At 47.0% G+C, this 15,622-nt stretch overlaps 1 long non-coding RNA gene across 1 annotated transcript in view; it reads right to left on the bottom strand.

Moving 5' to 3' along the window:
• LOC101907852 (uncharacterized) overlaps nucleotides 1-1,616 on the bottom strand; it is a 40,354-nt gene extending 38,738 nt beyond the window's left edge. The window contains exon 1 of the long non-coding RNA XR_009496021.1: nucleotides 648-1,616. This is a non-coding gene — a long non-coding RNA (uncharacterized lncRNA). The remainder of the gene's footprint in view (nucleotides 1-647) is intronic.
• Between the last annotated feature and the right edge of the window lie 14,006 nt (nucleotides 1,617-15,622).

The following is a 15,622-nucleotide window of genomic DNA, read 5'->3' as shown; positions in this document are numbered from 1 at the left end:
CCAGGGCCCATGGGCTTCCCTGGTGGCTCAGCTGGTAAAGAATCCGCCTGCAGTGCAGGAGACCCCAGTGCGATTCCTGGGTCAGGAAGATCTCCTGGAGAAGGGATAGGCTACCCACTCCCATATTCTTGGGCTTCCCTGGTAGCTCAGCTGGTAAAGAGTCCGCCTGCAGTGCAGGAGACCCCAGTTCGATTCCTGGGTCAGGAAGATCTCCTGGAGAAGGGATAGGCTACCCACTCCCGTATTCTTGGGCTTCCCTGGTGGCTCAGCTGGTAAAGAATCCTCCTGCAGTGCAGGAGACCTGGGTTCGGTCCCTGGGTCGGGAAGATCCCCTTGGAGGAGGGCACGGCCACCCACTCCAGTATTATTGCCTGGAGAATCTCCATAGACAGACTGGTAGGCTACAGTCCACGGGGTCGCAAAGCGGCAGACACTGCTGAGCGACTAAGCACAGCACAGGCCCAGGGCCTATAACACGTCTGAGTAGGCGCCAGCTGAACACAGAGTGAACGGCTCTGAAGGAGCGTGGCTGTGCTCTGAGAGGTTGGCCTGGACGCCGTCTGGAGCGCTATCCTTGGCCTGTCTCCCTCCCACCCGCCCGGGGCCACCTCCTGGGCGGGCGAGTGGGTTCCCCCGGCCCACCGCACCTCAGCGTCTAGGCCGAGGAGCCCGGCCAGGGGCTCACGAGCCTTCTGCTTTCAGCCACCTCACCACAGAGCCCGGCAGGAAAGCCCCAGCAAACAAGGGCGGGCCCTCGGCACTGTAGCCTCAACAAAAGCGGGGTGCTTCCTGTGGGGCGCGGCCCGAGGCCTCCCCCCGTGGGGGTCCCCGGCGCTCAGGAAGCCGGCCGCTCCCTGTCTCTGGGGTTTGTGCCGGCGCGGAGGACACACCCTGCCCTGGGGACCGCTTCAGAGGCAGTGGCCGCTGCAAGCAGGAGGCCTCAAGCAGCAGGAGGGGCCGCAAGCCCGCTTCCTGCTGCCCCTGGAGACGCTCCCCGCGGGCCTCGAGTCCTGCCTCCCGCACTGCGGTCCTGGGGAACCTGGAAAAGGCGCTTTCCCTCCTACGGATGTCTTTCTTTTGTACACAGTTGGCGTTCTGTTTTGCTCGGAGCATTTTTGGTAGCACCCCGAGGTTGGGTAACACCCAGGGCTTGGCCAACCCCATCGTGCTCTTTTCTCCGCTTGTAACATGTGTGACCACAAAGCCACCGCAGGCATCACGTGGGTCGCTCAGCGGCTCGGACGCAGACACGCCTCTGGCTTCCCCTGGAGGGCGGGGCTTCGCCTTTACCCTTTCCTGCCGGTCACTGGCCGTCAGGACGAAAGGACTGGAGGAAAGAAGGAACTGCCCACTTCCTTTAAGAAGCTGTGAAGCAAATGGCTCTTCCACCTTTAAAGTTTTCAGAAGGACTTTATGCCCACTGTGGATTGCCTGAAAAATCCCATGGACGGGGAAGCCTGGTGGGCTGCAGTCCGTGGGGTCGCTAAGAGTGGGACACGACTGAGAGACTTCACTTTCACTTTTCACTTTCATTCATTGGAGGAGGAAATGGCAGCCCACTCCAGTGTTCTTGCCTGGAGAGTCCCAGGGACAGCGGGGCCTGGTGGGCTGCCGTCTATGGGGTCGCACAGAGTCGGACACGACTGAAGCGACTTAACAGCAGCAGCAGCAGTGGAAAAACCAAATACCACAATACAGTTACATCTCACGATTTGTTAATATTTTGTTAAGTTTTTCCCTAAACATCTGCTGCTAAGTCACTTCAGTCGTGTCCAAAACATCTGCAGCCTTGGAATAATGTGAGTTTGGATGGAGGGTGACGAGGAATGGGCTGGTATCCACTTTCCAGGCACCACCTTCGCGTTAGGACTCGGGGACCACATGGACCCTACAGCTGACGCAGTTTGGAACTCTGGCCCCTACTCACAACAGGAAGGTGGGTCTTATTGTATTAATAGAGGCGAACTAAACCTTCATGCAATTTTGTATGCCAGTCGTTTTTTAAAAGAATATCAAAGGTATTCCCTGATGTTAACTGTTTTTTTCCCATTTTTCATTTGTCATACAGGTTCAAATGAGATGATAAATTGTGGGAAGTTAGGAGGTTACTAATCTGTCATAATACGGTTTAAATGAGGTAATGTATATTCAGAGTGCTTAACCTAATAACCCTGCATATAGTAAACTTTTCATAAATAGTAGTTTGGCCATAGATTCTTGCTAAAATCTCATTTCAATGCCAGCATAATATTTCATTCTAAGGAGCATATTTAAACATCCTTTTGTTGTACTGAGCTTATTTCTAATTCTTCCTATTTAAAATTGTAGCACTGGTACAGATATCTTTGAATATAACTTTTTATTCACTTTAAGGAAGCATTAAATGGATGACTATGTTGAATGATATGAGTATCTCAAAGGCTTTTTATTAGATATCAGCAAATAATTTCCTGGTGATTACACTAAATTTTTTTTCCAGGCTCGAGTGGGATTACCTGTCTTTCTGCATCCTCACTAGCAGTAAATTTTCTTGTTTTTAAATCTGCCAATTTAATTGGTGAAAATTCAATTTCCTCGCTCTTTGATATTGCATTTTGAAAAGTTGCCAGTGAAAGCGAAACATTTTTTTCATATTCATTAACCATTTGTATGGCCTCTTCCACAGTAAAACATAATTTATCAATCAAATTTGCTAATAAGGTCTGGGCTTTCTTTTTGTGTGTGGCATTTCTCATGTCAAAACTCAGAAACAATCTCTTTCTACACACAGCTGGACAGGCTAATAGTGAGACCGTTTGGGATTTGATTAGAGGTGTCTTTAACTTGAAACACACACTAGTAAACATTTGGCAACTTCCCAGTCACTGTGTATACCCGTACAGTGGTCTGTCTTAAAATCAACTTTCACTGGAGTGTAGTTGACTTACAATGTTATGTTAGTTTCTGCTATACAGCAAAGTCAATCAGCTATACATACACATACATCCACTCCTTTAGAGTTTCTTTTCCCATGTAGATCATTACAGACTATTGAGTAGAATTCCCTCTGCTATACAGTAGGTCCTTATTAGTGATCTCTGTGTAAATGTCAGTCCCCAAATCCTAATTTATCCCTCCCCACTTCCCCCTTGGAAAGTAGGTCTGTTTCCTACATCCGTGCAGTGGTCTGTAACACAGGTTCCGTCCAGAAGCCACGGGAGAGGAAGGGGCAGGCAACGGGCAGAGTCCAAGCAGCCGTGTGCATCCAGCAGGTAGGTGGCTGGTCGTCCTGTCCTGTAGGGGGATGCTCAGCAGATAGGTCATCCCGTCTGTGTCCCAGGTGATCATCAGAGCCCATGCCAGGCGCAGACAGGCTCAGAACCCAGAGGTAACACACCAGCTCCCCGCTGGCACCTGGGCACTGGCTGACCCCCGAGAGTGGGTGATGACAGGACGCAGCACGTTGCTCGGGCGGGGCTGCCAGTTCACACCGCCACCTCTCACCAGCCCCTTTTCACGGATGAGGCCACCTTGGCTCCAACACGTCAAGTCGTCAAAGTTCACAGAGTAAGTGGCGGAGCAAAGATTCAACCTTGGGCCAAATGGACCCCAAAGCAGATGCTCTCAGCTACCAAGCCACACAGCTTCCCTTAAAAACATGTCTTCCGACATGAAAATGACGAGAGTTTACATGCGGAGAGCCTCAAAGAAAACTTTTGTGAGCAAAGCGATTTGATTTTTTATCCTCAAATTAAAATGACTATCTCCAGGCAAAAAGCCTCGTTTTCCTGAGAACTTGCCAAAGGATGGATGGAAGGATTTCTTGGCACCTCCCCTGCCTGGGGCTTACACTTCAGAGAGGGAAGCTGAGGTCAAGGGTCATCCTGGCTCCCGGAGAGCGACTTATTCTTATCGGGACTCAGTTTTCTGTCCTGAAAAGGGCGATCCAACTCTAAACCCTCCCTTGGAAAGTTGGTGAAGTTGGCTGTGTCAGTCCTTGGATGAAGAAAATGCTCATGGGGTGTATGGGATGGTTCCCCATACACTGCAGCATCCGTCACTCCCAGTGCCTGTTGATGAACAATGGTGGAGATCACTGCGAAAGTCAGTCGCAATTACAAAGCAGGATCTGCAATGTCTTGCCAAGAATGCTGCGTATCAATCCCAGCAAAGCTTTAACCACCAGAGGAGGCATTTTTCCCACCAGCCCTTCAACCCCTACAGTGCTGGGACATGAAATAAACGGGGTTACCTACAATCCACCACTTAAAAGCAATGAGTTGAGCTCTGAAGCGTGTATTTATGAAACATACATCTAAAGTATTCATAGCCTGATTTCCATTTCTCATAGGGCTGACCTAATTTCTGGGAGGTACCGATCCATTATGCCATGTTGGTTCATATGATGGAGGTAATATTTCTCTCACTTCCAATACTTGGGGAGCTATGAAAATATTCATCCCTCTGAGCTACAGAAATCAGCTTTCTTGTTCATGTTCTGTTAAAAGTACCCAATGCTATTTGTCAGGAAGGGATGGAGAAACACATCCTTCTATCTCTGAATCCTAATCAGGAGGGAGAGGAAAGGCGTATTGCACAGACCCCATGACTTCAGACCGTGCTGTTTTTAATTTCTAACCTGTGTCTAAACTTGGGAACCAATTTGACTACCTGGAGTGTACAGAACGGTTAACTAGGTTTGCTTCCGCACACAAGCTGGAGTTAACTGCTTCTGCCTGAATTAAGTAAACTCTGGCAGTGCTATCTGGACCTGGCATGACCAGATGGCAGTCGCCACACCTTGCCAGCTGCCAATCAGCATTCAACAGCTGCCCTTGACCCTGGCTTCCGATTATCTGTCGGCTATGAATAGAAGCAGAGTGTCAGAAAAGGGAGCAAAGTACTTGAAGCCAGCAATTCAGGAAATCCATCTGACAGCAACAGAATTGGCTCAATGCACTCAGCTAGTTTCAGGAAAACATGAGAGTGGAAAAGCATAAAGTCCAACGCTCGATCATTCCAATACCAGCAGCAAGAAACCACGGGTGCTCTTGTGAAATGAAGCACATTTCCAGATACATATTCTGTCATTTTTAAAACATCACCTATCAGTGTTTGAAATCCCCTGGATCTGACAGATAGCAACTGCTAGAGTTTGTTCAAGAAATAGAAGAGCACATCCAAAATTCAGTGTCATGCTTTTCCCATGCAAAAAACCACGAAATAACAGGCCAAAAAACTGGCAGTGGCTCACATTCTGTTTCACAAAATGTATCAATACATGCGTCGAACTTCACGTAGAGCATAGGAGCATTCTGTGGACTCAGAGCTGGACCAGCTGATTCTAAAAGAGAGCGCTGGAAAGAGGACCTCCACGTGTTGTGGGGCTAAATATCTGTTTTCCAAAGATAAAGACATGAGGGTAGGGGAGCAGAAAAGGACGGTTTTAGAAACAAGACTGACATTTCTGCTGGATGAGATAGGAACCACGCCTTTTGAAGGAAATGGAAACACAGCCCAGCCAGAAAGGAATAAAGTGGAATAAAGAACCAGAAAACAGAAAATAGCTGAGTTTAAGCTCCAGAGAGGCTTTCACTAAATTGCTTCACAGCTAAGAGGCTGTGCTTTACTAAACGTTAAGGCCACACCGGGGCAGTCCCGGGCGCCGCTCACCCGGGACAGCTGGACACATCTTTCACGGCTGACGACGGGGGCGGGGCAGTGTGGGGACAGAACCAGCAACTGTGGGCTTGGCGGGGCTCCACCGAGCCGGGGGCGGGCCAGCCGGGCGAAGCCTGGCATCCCAGAGCCCGCTCTGTCTCCCCCTGCAGAGTGGGTACCACCTGAGCCGAGGCCTGCGGGACCACAGGGGCCATTCCAACGGCTGGGCTCGGAGGACCGTCTTTCAAAGTCAAGGGCAGTGCGGAGGCCTCCCACCTCGTGAATATTCCGGGTGGTCAAAAGACTGATACCAGCCACAAGGAATTCATAAGCCTTTAAAAAATAATTCATATTTTGTTCTTCACCACGCTGTCCATATAGATTTGGGAATGAGTCATACTAAAGCTGTGAAACAAGTTATTTTTCCATCTAGAGATGGATTGCAGGCCCCTGGCCATTCTGAAGCACAGACAGAACATGGGATGATAGAATCTGACTTCGGGGCTGACGGCTTGATTAAAAACTGCATTATTTATGCCCCACTGGGATTGCTGCGGCTTTGGAGGCTTAAAACCACCTTCTGTGGCAGCTCTTCCCCTGATTTTAGGTTCACTGACCTCCTTTTCTGGATATGTGTCTCCACGGCAGGATTTGAAAGAGAATTAATTAATCCATTCTCTTGATCGCTTTTCATTAATTACTCCATCAAACTAACCTTAACCCAAATCGGGAGGCTGCCTTTTTCCTTCCCCTCACACAGGTCTTCCTTTTCTAGACATTTCCACACTCATTTACTCCAAGCTTCAGGTCTAGGTACACTCACTGAGACGCTCAGAAAAACCAGTGTTCTCTCAGCAGCGAAGGTGTCTCTCACAATCTGGTCCTCAAAAAGCAAACGGGGAAACTGTGATCAACAGTAACTGGCAGAGCTCTCAGATTCTGAATAAGTTCCAGAATTGTACACATGTCTCTCAGGAGGTAGGTTTTCAAAATATTAGGAGGCTGCAGCCCCCAGACACACACACACTGATCAGGCTGGTTTTTATCAGTTTAGCTTCTCTGAGGACAGCCCGTCCAAATCCACGACCAAACTTTATTACTCTGAAAAACATTCTAATTCATGTGCAAGCTGTTGGTTAATAAAGAGGATCAGAGAATGCTGGTGTTGGAAAGAGCCCTGGGGAAGCCCACGCATCAGAGTGTTTACATCAGGGAGGAGACCTGAGCTTTTAGAGCCCAGAACACACACTCACACTCACAATGCCATTCTCGTTGGTTTCCATGAGGGTCTTAGTGGTATGAGCCTGTTCCACCTTGAAAGTCTAAAGTGGAGAAGCGCTGGTTACCTGGAAGCAAGTAAGGCGGGCTCTCTCTGGTGTGACCCACCCTTTGCTTTGTTGATGGGGACTGATGACTTGGCTGGCTGTGCTTTTCAAGGCCTTTTGGCCTCTTGATGGTTCATCACACCAGGGACCCACCATGGACTGACATCTACTTTTTCCATTTTGAGTTCCATCTCCACGTTCTACTCATTCCCAGAAACTTGGAGGTCACCTAAAATGGTGATCCCCAGCTCAGATCTCAAAGAGGAAGTGTCACCAAGGGGGCCGACCAATTGCTTAGCACACCTGGATGCAACTTTTTCTCTGCGAGCTGAAGGCTGACGAAAGTGAGTAGAGGTGAAACAGGTTAATTCATAGATCAGGATTAAGTAGAGAGTCCAAACAGGAGGAGACAGGGAGTAGAAGACTCATCACAGGAACTGGCTCCCGTGATGGAGAGGGCTCGGTGGGAGGAGATGAAGTCCGCAGAGGAGGCTGTCAGGAGGGGCTTGCGTGAGCCGGAGCTGCCATCCCAGGTGGAAACCTCGGCTCTGCTTCCAAGACTCTTCAACAGAGCCAAGACTGCCCAGATTATTGAGGACATTCTCCTTACTTAAAGGCAATTGATTACGGACTTGATCGCATCCACAGAATACCTCCGGCAACACCTAGACTGGTGTTTGAACGTCTAGGAGCTCTGGCCTCATCAAGGTGGTGTAGCACTGGCCATCACAGGAGCCCTGCTCTCTGTTCCCTACAGGATAGTCCCACCTGTTCCTCCGTTTGTGTTGAGCACGAAGCTGACAAGTAAACATGAATTGAATGAGTGAATGAGTGAGTGGAGGAGATCGTGACAGGGATGTGCGGCACGGGCTACAGCACCTCAGCCTATCCTGGGGGGAGGGCAAATCAGTGCCCCCAGGACCCAGACGAAGCCCTGGGGATGGGCATGATGGTCCAGCCTGTGGTTGGGGCACGTCACCCCCAGCAGTTCTATGCAAGCGAAGGAGGTGAACTTTGCACCGAGGACCTCACTCATTGGGGAGGTCATAAAGGACAAAAAAGTGTGCCTGTGGAGACGGTGGGCGCCCTTCCATGGATGGGAAGTCAGGGCAGGAGCAAGGCTCAGAGGAGGAACCGCCAAGGCTTCCCACTGCCCCCGCCCCCTGCCTAAGCCTCTTGGGTCAGAGAGACTGAAGCAATGAAAGCAACAGCCGTGAACTGCCTGCCCCTAAGAAAAGCACCGGGGCTGAGAGCGGCTCACCTAGCCTCTGGCTCTCTGTAGGACGCTGGCAAAGGGACTTGGCTCTGTGGTCCTTATTTCTTGATCTGCAAAGTCTTAAGAAGAGCTAACTCTCTGGACCATGGGAGGATTATGATGTGTGTTGAGAACTGAGGTAGATTCACTCTGAAGCTGATGAAGCTTAAGCCGCAGGACTCCTCACTTGCAGGGGCCGCCCACGGCTCCGAGCATCCCCCAGGGGTATGGGAGGAAGCAGCAGTCCCGCAGGGTGCTGGCATGTGGGGGTGCTGCAGCAGGGGGCTCCCCTCTGTGCCTGGGTGACCATCGGGGGCGACCAGCACTATCTCCATGCCCAGTCACCCGCTCTTCATGAGAAGAGAGCAAGGCAGACGAATTTCCCCAAGGGTTAGTGACTAGTGTTCTTTCAATCCCTTACACGGTATTTGGGCTTCTCTAGTAGTGGCTCAGCTGGTAAAGAATCCGCCTGCAATGCGGGAGACCTGAGTTCAATCCCTGGGTTGGGAAGATCCCCTGGAGAAGGGAAAGGCTACCCACTCCATATTCTGGCCTGGAGAATCCCATCGACTGTACAGTCCTTGGGGTTGCAAAGAGTCAGACTCAGCTAAGTGACTTTCACTTTCACTTTCCTTTTACTTACACAGTATTTTTTTTAATATACATTTATTTCTCGTAATTGGAGGTTAATTAGTTGACCATATTGTATTGGTTTTGCCATACATCAACATGAATCCGCCACGGGCAGTACAGGGTAAAAACTAGATGCTAAGATTAATGTCCAGCTCTTAGATTCTCTCAGGAGTGGAATTCTGACCTGCCAGGATGTTCATTTTCCCACTAAAATGAGTTATTATTATGGATCTTCAAAGGGTTTTCTTGTAATCGGGATATGATGGGTAAAAAACAGTTGGTTTGTGGGCTTAGTGTTAAAAATAAAACATGATCCTGGTTATCCTAAACATCTTTCTCCCCATTTTAGTTCTAGATCCCACAGACTGGTTTCCAGCTAGCAAGAAAGTGAGAACGGAGTTGAGTGGGCAGAAGTAAGAGAGAAAATGAGCAAAGGCAGGAATGTTTAAGGCAAAGCTCAGTGGGTGCTCATGGCTTCCAGAGAGCAGCCGGATGCTCTTCTCCACTGAATGAACTGTTCACATTTTTGCCTCCAATTACTGGAAAAATTATGGGAGAAGGTCTAGCTCCATTTATTGGAACTTGAATAGATTGCCTCCATTAATATCAGGAGGGCCTTTGACCCAACTACACTGAGTGCCTTCCGGAAATTACGAAATGTGCCCGCACTTTACTATCATGATCCCGAAAGTGATCAGAATATTCAAAAAAGCATAAACGGTCTTGTTAGGTAAGGCGACAACAGCAAGGAGAATTAAACTCAAGAGGCAACAGTCGGTTTCCAGCTATTGTTCTCCTAAAGAGTCTAACACTGTAATGTGTACTGTGAAGCTCTGTACTCATGAAAAATGGGGGGGGGAAGGCATGATAGGTTGGAGTCAAAATACTTGCTGCCCCCAAAGATGACTCTCATTGGCTTAATTCAACAAACGTTTGCTTCTTGCTCTTGGAAAGTTCAGGTGGCCCTGTTTCATATCGCAGCTCCCCTTAAAGGACGAGTAGGGAACCTGTTACTTGCTCTTACTCCCTCCTGCTGCAGCAGGGGCCCCAACAAAGCCTTGCCGGAATTTCTTGTCTGATCTCTTACTATTAATAATTTCTATTGATTAAGGAAGCCAAGAGCCCTGGCCGGCACACTATTATCTGACTTTTTGATGATAGCTATTCTGATGGGTACGAAGTGGGATATCTTTGTGGAAAACCAAAGATTTGGAAAACAAAAGATTTGTGCTTCTCTGACGGCTAAGAGCGCTGAGCCTCTTTTCAGGTGCTTATTGTCCACGTGTACCTATTTTTTGGAGAAACGCCTATTCAGAGCCTTTGCTCATCTTTTCACTGGGTTATTTGTCTTCTTCTTCAGTTGTAAGAGTCTTTTACATATTCTAGATCTTAAGTCTCTTACCAAATATTCAGTTTGCAATAAAGTCCAAAAGCTTTAAATTTTAATAAGGTACAATTGATGTATCTTTTTTTTCTTTTGTTGATTGTGTTTTTGGTGTCATATCTAAGAATCCAATGGAAAATCCAAGATCAAGAAGATTTACCCCCTGACTTCCCTGGTGGCTCAGATGGTAAAGCGTCTGCCTACAATGCAGGAGAGCCGGGTTCGATCCCTGGGTTGGGAAGATCCTCTGGAGAAGGAAATGGCAGCCCACTCCAGTACTCTTGCCTGGAAAATCCCACAGATGGAGGGGCGTGGTGGGCTACAGTCCATGGGGTCACACAGGGACACGACTGAGTGACTTCACTTTCACTTTCACTTTTCTTCTGAAAGTTGTATAGCTATGGCTTTACATTTAAGTCTCTATTTTGAGTTAATTTTTGTATATGGTGGGAAGAAAAGATTCAAATTTGTTCTCTTCCGTATGCCTATCCAGTTGACCTGTAAGTTTATCCTAAAGCCAGTACCACACTGTCTCAGTTACTGTTGCTTTATAGTAAGTTTTGAAATTGAGAAGTGAGTCCTCCAACTTTGTTCTTCTTTCTAAAGATTATTTTGACTATTCAGGACTCATGTGAATTTTAGGATCAGCTTGCAAATTTCTACAAAGAAGCCAATTAGGGTGCTAATAGGGATTGGACTGAGTTATAGATGAATTTGATAAGTATTGCCTTCTTAACGATACTAAGTTTTCCAAGGGACTTCCCTGGTTGTCTGGCGGTTGAGACTCTGCCTTCCAATGCAGGGACACAGGTTCGATCCCTGGTCGGGGAACTAAGACCCCATGTGCTCACATGCCAAAGGGTACCTAACACCTGCTCATTTCAGTTACTGAGCCCACATGCTCTGGGACCACACTCCACAACAAGAGACCCCCCTGTGCTGCAACCGGGGAAAGCCTGGGTGCCGAAACAAATATGCTTTGAATATGTTTCGAAATGCCCTTGTTAAATTTATCCCTAAGTATTCCATTCTATTTGATGCTACTGTAAATGGCACTGTTTTTCAATTTCCTTTTCGGATTGTTCATTGCAAGTGTATGCAAACACTCTTGAGCTTTGCGTCATCTGGTAGATCCTGTATTCTGCAACATTCCTAAGCTCTTTCATTGGTTCTGACCGTGACTTAGTGGATTCTGCAGGATTTTCTATGTACAAGATGTCATATCAAATAGTTTTATTTATTTCTTCACAATGTGTCTTTTATGTCCTGTTCTCATTCCTGTTATTCCTGACTTTCCTTGCCCCTGTTATTTTTCGCCGGGCTGACCACTACCAAACATACTGTTTGTTTATCTGTTTATAACAGCCCTTTCTGGCATATGAGTTCTCAGAAAGTAGGTGCTTCCTCTTCTCTGTTCACTGCCTTCCCAGATCTTCTAGAACAGAGCCTGGCACATAGTAGGTGCTGAACAAATGTTTACCTTCTCTGTTAGCTTTCAGGGTGAGTCCTCCAAAGGGACCGGACCTCCTGACCTCAGCCTGTTCTCAAGGCCCAGCGCTCCCTGGAGTTAAGGCCACAGCGGAACGGGAGCAGGTCAGGGCAGCTGGGGTCACTGTTCCAGGATGGGCAGCCTTTCCGGGGTCAGTACAGGCAGTACCGAACAGCAAAGTTCCTTTCCTTCTGTAACTATTCCTAGCAAATCAACTTGCATCTCAAGCTCCAAGATGGGGATCTATGAGATCCTTGACTGCTTGCCTGACTGTAGGGACCGTGTCTCTGACAACCGAGGGCACGGGGACCTCTTGTGGCTGCAGAGCAGTGCCAAGAGCTGAGGGGCCTTTTGGAGGTAAGAGTGTCCAGGATGAAGACTCATTCAAGAGTTGCTACAGCCGCTGCACTGGATAAATTCCACGTGTACCTGAACACACGCCTCCCTGTCACATTTCCTGCCAATAACCTCTTGCCGGCCAGGGTTTCTGTAGCTTCTCTGGAACCATCCTTTATTAGGATTAACAAAAGATGATCAGTCAGAGCCGTGGAGAGTTGAGAGGAGCAGGTTTCTGTAAAAAGAGGAAGCGCTAGTCTGGAGCCAAGAGTGAGTGCTTTGGGCTCCAGGATGCCAAGTGAGACCTCAGATCCAGGCAGGAAGCCAGCAGTGACCCAGGAAGATGGGCTGGGGGAGAAGCTGTATCCCTCCCCCCACCCAGGTCAGGGCAACAGCGGGAGAAGGCATGACAGGGGGCCTTTGGACTCTGGTTCATTTATTAAAGGAAAATAAGTCATTTCAGGCAACATGACAAAGAGAAGTCAAGATTATGAGGCAAAACCAGAAGACATTTGCAGACATTTAGAGCGTATAAAGGATTATTCTCTTGGAGGTCTTCCCAGGTGGTCCAAGACTCTGTACTCCTAACACAAGGACCTGGGGTCGATCCCTACTGAGGGAACTAGATTCCAACCGCTGCAACTAACACCCAGCACAGCCAAATATTAAAAAAAAAAAAAAAATTCTCTAAAGGTTGTCCCTAGGCTTTGGCTTTATTTGACCTAGAATAAGTTTAGGAAAAGTAAGTGCAATTTTCCATGTCAAATGTAAGAAAAAAAAGGAAAGGGAAACCCCTAAGAGTTCCTAAGAAAATGGAGGAAAACAAGAAATGATTGGATCCAGATGATAAGGTCTTTCATAAGGTAGTTTTTACATGTTGATGGGTTTTGTCTATTTTAACCATACTTTGGCACAGGCAAAGGGAAGCCTGGCATGCTACAGTCATGGGGTCTCAAAGAGTTGGACAAGACTGAGTTCAGTTGACTGAACTGAACTGAGAAATCTATATGCAGGTCAAGAAGCAACAGTTAGAACTGGATGTGGAACCACAGACTGGCTCCAAATCGGGAAAGGAGTACATCAAGGCTGTTTATTGTCACTCTGCTTATTTAACTTATATGCAGAGTACATCATGAGAAATGCTGGACTGCATGAAGCACAAGCTGGAATCAAGATTGCTGGGAGAAATATCAATAACCTTAGATACACCACACTTAGGGCAGAAAGCAAAGAAGAACTAAAGAGCCTCTTGATGAAAGTGGAAGAGGAGAGTGAAAAAGTTGGCTTAAAGCTCAACATTCAAAAAACTAAGATCATGGCATCTGGTCCCATCACTTCATGGGAAATAGATGGGGAAACAATGACAGACTTTATTTTATTGGGCTCCAAAACCACTGCAGATGGTAACTGCAGCCATGAAATTAAAAGACATTTGCTCCTTGGAAGAAAAACTGTGACCAACCTTGATAGCATATTAAAAAGCAGAGACATTGCTTTGCCAACAAAACTCCATCTAGTCAAAGCTATGGTTTTCCCCATAGTTGTGTATGGATGTGAGAGTTGGACTAGAAAGAAAGCTGAGCGTCAAAGATTTGATGCTTTTGAACTGTGGTGTTGGAGGAGACTTGAGAGTGCCTTGGACTGCAAGGAGATCCAATCAGTCCATCCTAAAGGAAATCAGTCCTGAATGTTCATTGGAAGAACTGATGCTAAAGCTTAAACTCCAATACTTTGGCCACCTGATGTGAAGAACCAACTCATTGGAAAAGACCCTGAGGCTGGGAAAGATTGAAAGCGGGAGGAGGAGACGACAGAGGATGAGATGGTTTGATGGCATCACCGACTCAATGGACATGAGTTTGAATAAGCTCCGGGAGTTGGTGATGGACAGGGAGGCCTGATGTGCTGCAGTCCATGGGGTTGCAAAGAGTCAGACATGACTGAGCCACTGAACTGAACAGACAATTGAATTACAAAGTACAATGGGATTTCAAAATCTTAAAAATGAAAATTTCTTGTGAGCTATTACGTTTAAAATGTCAGGCTTAAATTCTGTATTTAAGAGAAGAGACCTAAAAGCGATGACTGATGCGTGGAGCTCTTGACAGGAGTCACGTACTAGGCATTTACTTCCCCAGCAACTCTCAGAGGCAGCTACGGCTATTAACCCATTTTCCAGAAAAGCAGTTTGAGGCGAGTGATGTTATGAGCAAATTTTCCAAGGCTTTATAATCAGTCACACTTCCCTGGTGGCTCGGACAGTAAAGAATCTGCCTACAATGTGGGAGCTGTAGGAAACGCAGTTTCAATTCCTGGGTCGGGAAGATCCCCTGGAGAAGGACATGCCAACCCACTCCAGAATTCTTGCCTGGGAAATCCCACAGGAAGACTAGAAGTTCATGGGGTCACAAAGACTCTGACACAACTGAGCAACTAGCACTTAGAATCAGTTCTGCAGGGCCAAAATTTGGAGTTAGTCATCTAATTTCAGAGTCTGAGTCATTGCTACAATTATTTTCTATACCCTTATAGTTTACAATAAGGATTCTACTCAGTCTAAAAACTCTTGGTGTGTTCAGTTCAGTCGCTCAGTTGTGTCCGACTCTGCGACCCCATGAACCGCAGCACACCAGGCTGCTCTGTCCATCACCAACTCCCGGAGTTTACTCAAACTCATGTCCATTGAGTCAATGATGCCATCAAACCATCTCATCCTCTGTCGTCCCCTTCTCCTCCTACCTTCCATTTTTCCCAGCATCAGGGTCTTTTCAAATGAGTCAGCTGTTCACATCAGGTGGCCAAAGTATTGGAGTTTCAGCTTCAACATCAGTCCTTCCAATGAACACCCAGGACTGATCTCCTTCAGAATGGACTGGTTGGATCTCCTTGCAGTCCAAGGGACTCTCAAGCCTCCTCCAACACCACAGCTCAAAAGCATCAATTCTTCTGCGCTCAGCTTTCTTTATGGTCCAACTCTCACATCCATACATGACCACTGGAAAAACCATAGCCTTGACAAGACAGACCTTTGTTGGCAAAGTAATGTCTCTGCTTTTTAATATGCTATCTAGGTTGGTCATAACTTTCCTTCCAAGGAGTAAGCGCCTTTTAATTTCATGGCTGCAGTCACCATCTGCAGTGGTGTGTAAATGATCATTTATCTGTTTTCAGATAGAGAAGTGTCAACCAGATAAATGTCTCTGCTTGTGGGCTACTGAGAATTTAGCCACAGGATACACTTGTACACAAACCAATCACTAGTGTGTACACCAAAGACATTCTTTATAGGCTTATTTTCTTTTTAGTAATAGCAAAAGTCTCTAGAGAACCTAGATATCCAATAAGTAGTTAAGTAAATTATCCATTAAAATGGAATATTTGGCAGTCACTAAAAAGAACAAGCAAGACTGACTTATGCTGATGTAGAAACTTTAAAAGATGTGAAAAATGTATTTATATTAATAAAGAAAGTGCATATAATTTTCTGAAAGGACATAGAATACAACTGTGGTTAACACTGGGGTTAAGATAATGAAGAAAACAATATGTAAGCACACGTA

The sequence above is a fragment of the Bos taurus genome, chromosome 1, assembly GCF_002263795.3.
Source record: "Bos taurus isolate L1 Dominette 01449 registration number 42190680 breed Hereford chromosome 1, ARS-UCD2.0, whole genome shotgun sequence".
Taxonomy (NCBI): domain Eukaryota; kingdom Metazoa; phylum Chordata; class Mammalia; order Artiodactyla; family Bovidae; genus Bos; species Bos taurus.
This window is presented reverse-complemented; position numbering and strand designations above follow the sequence as displayed.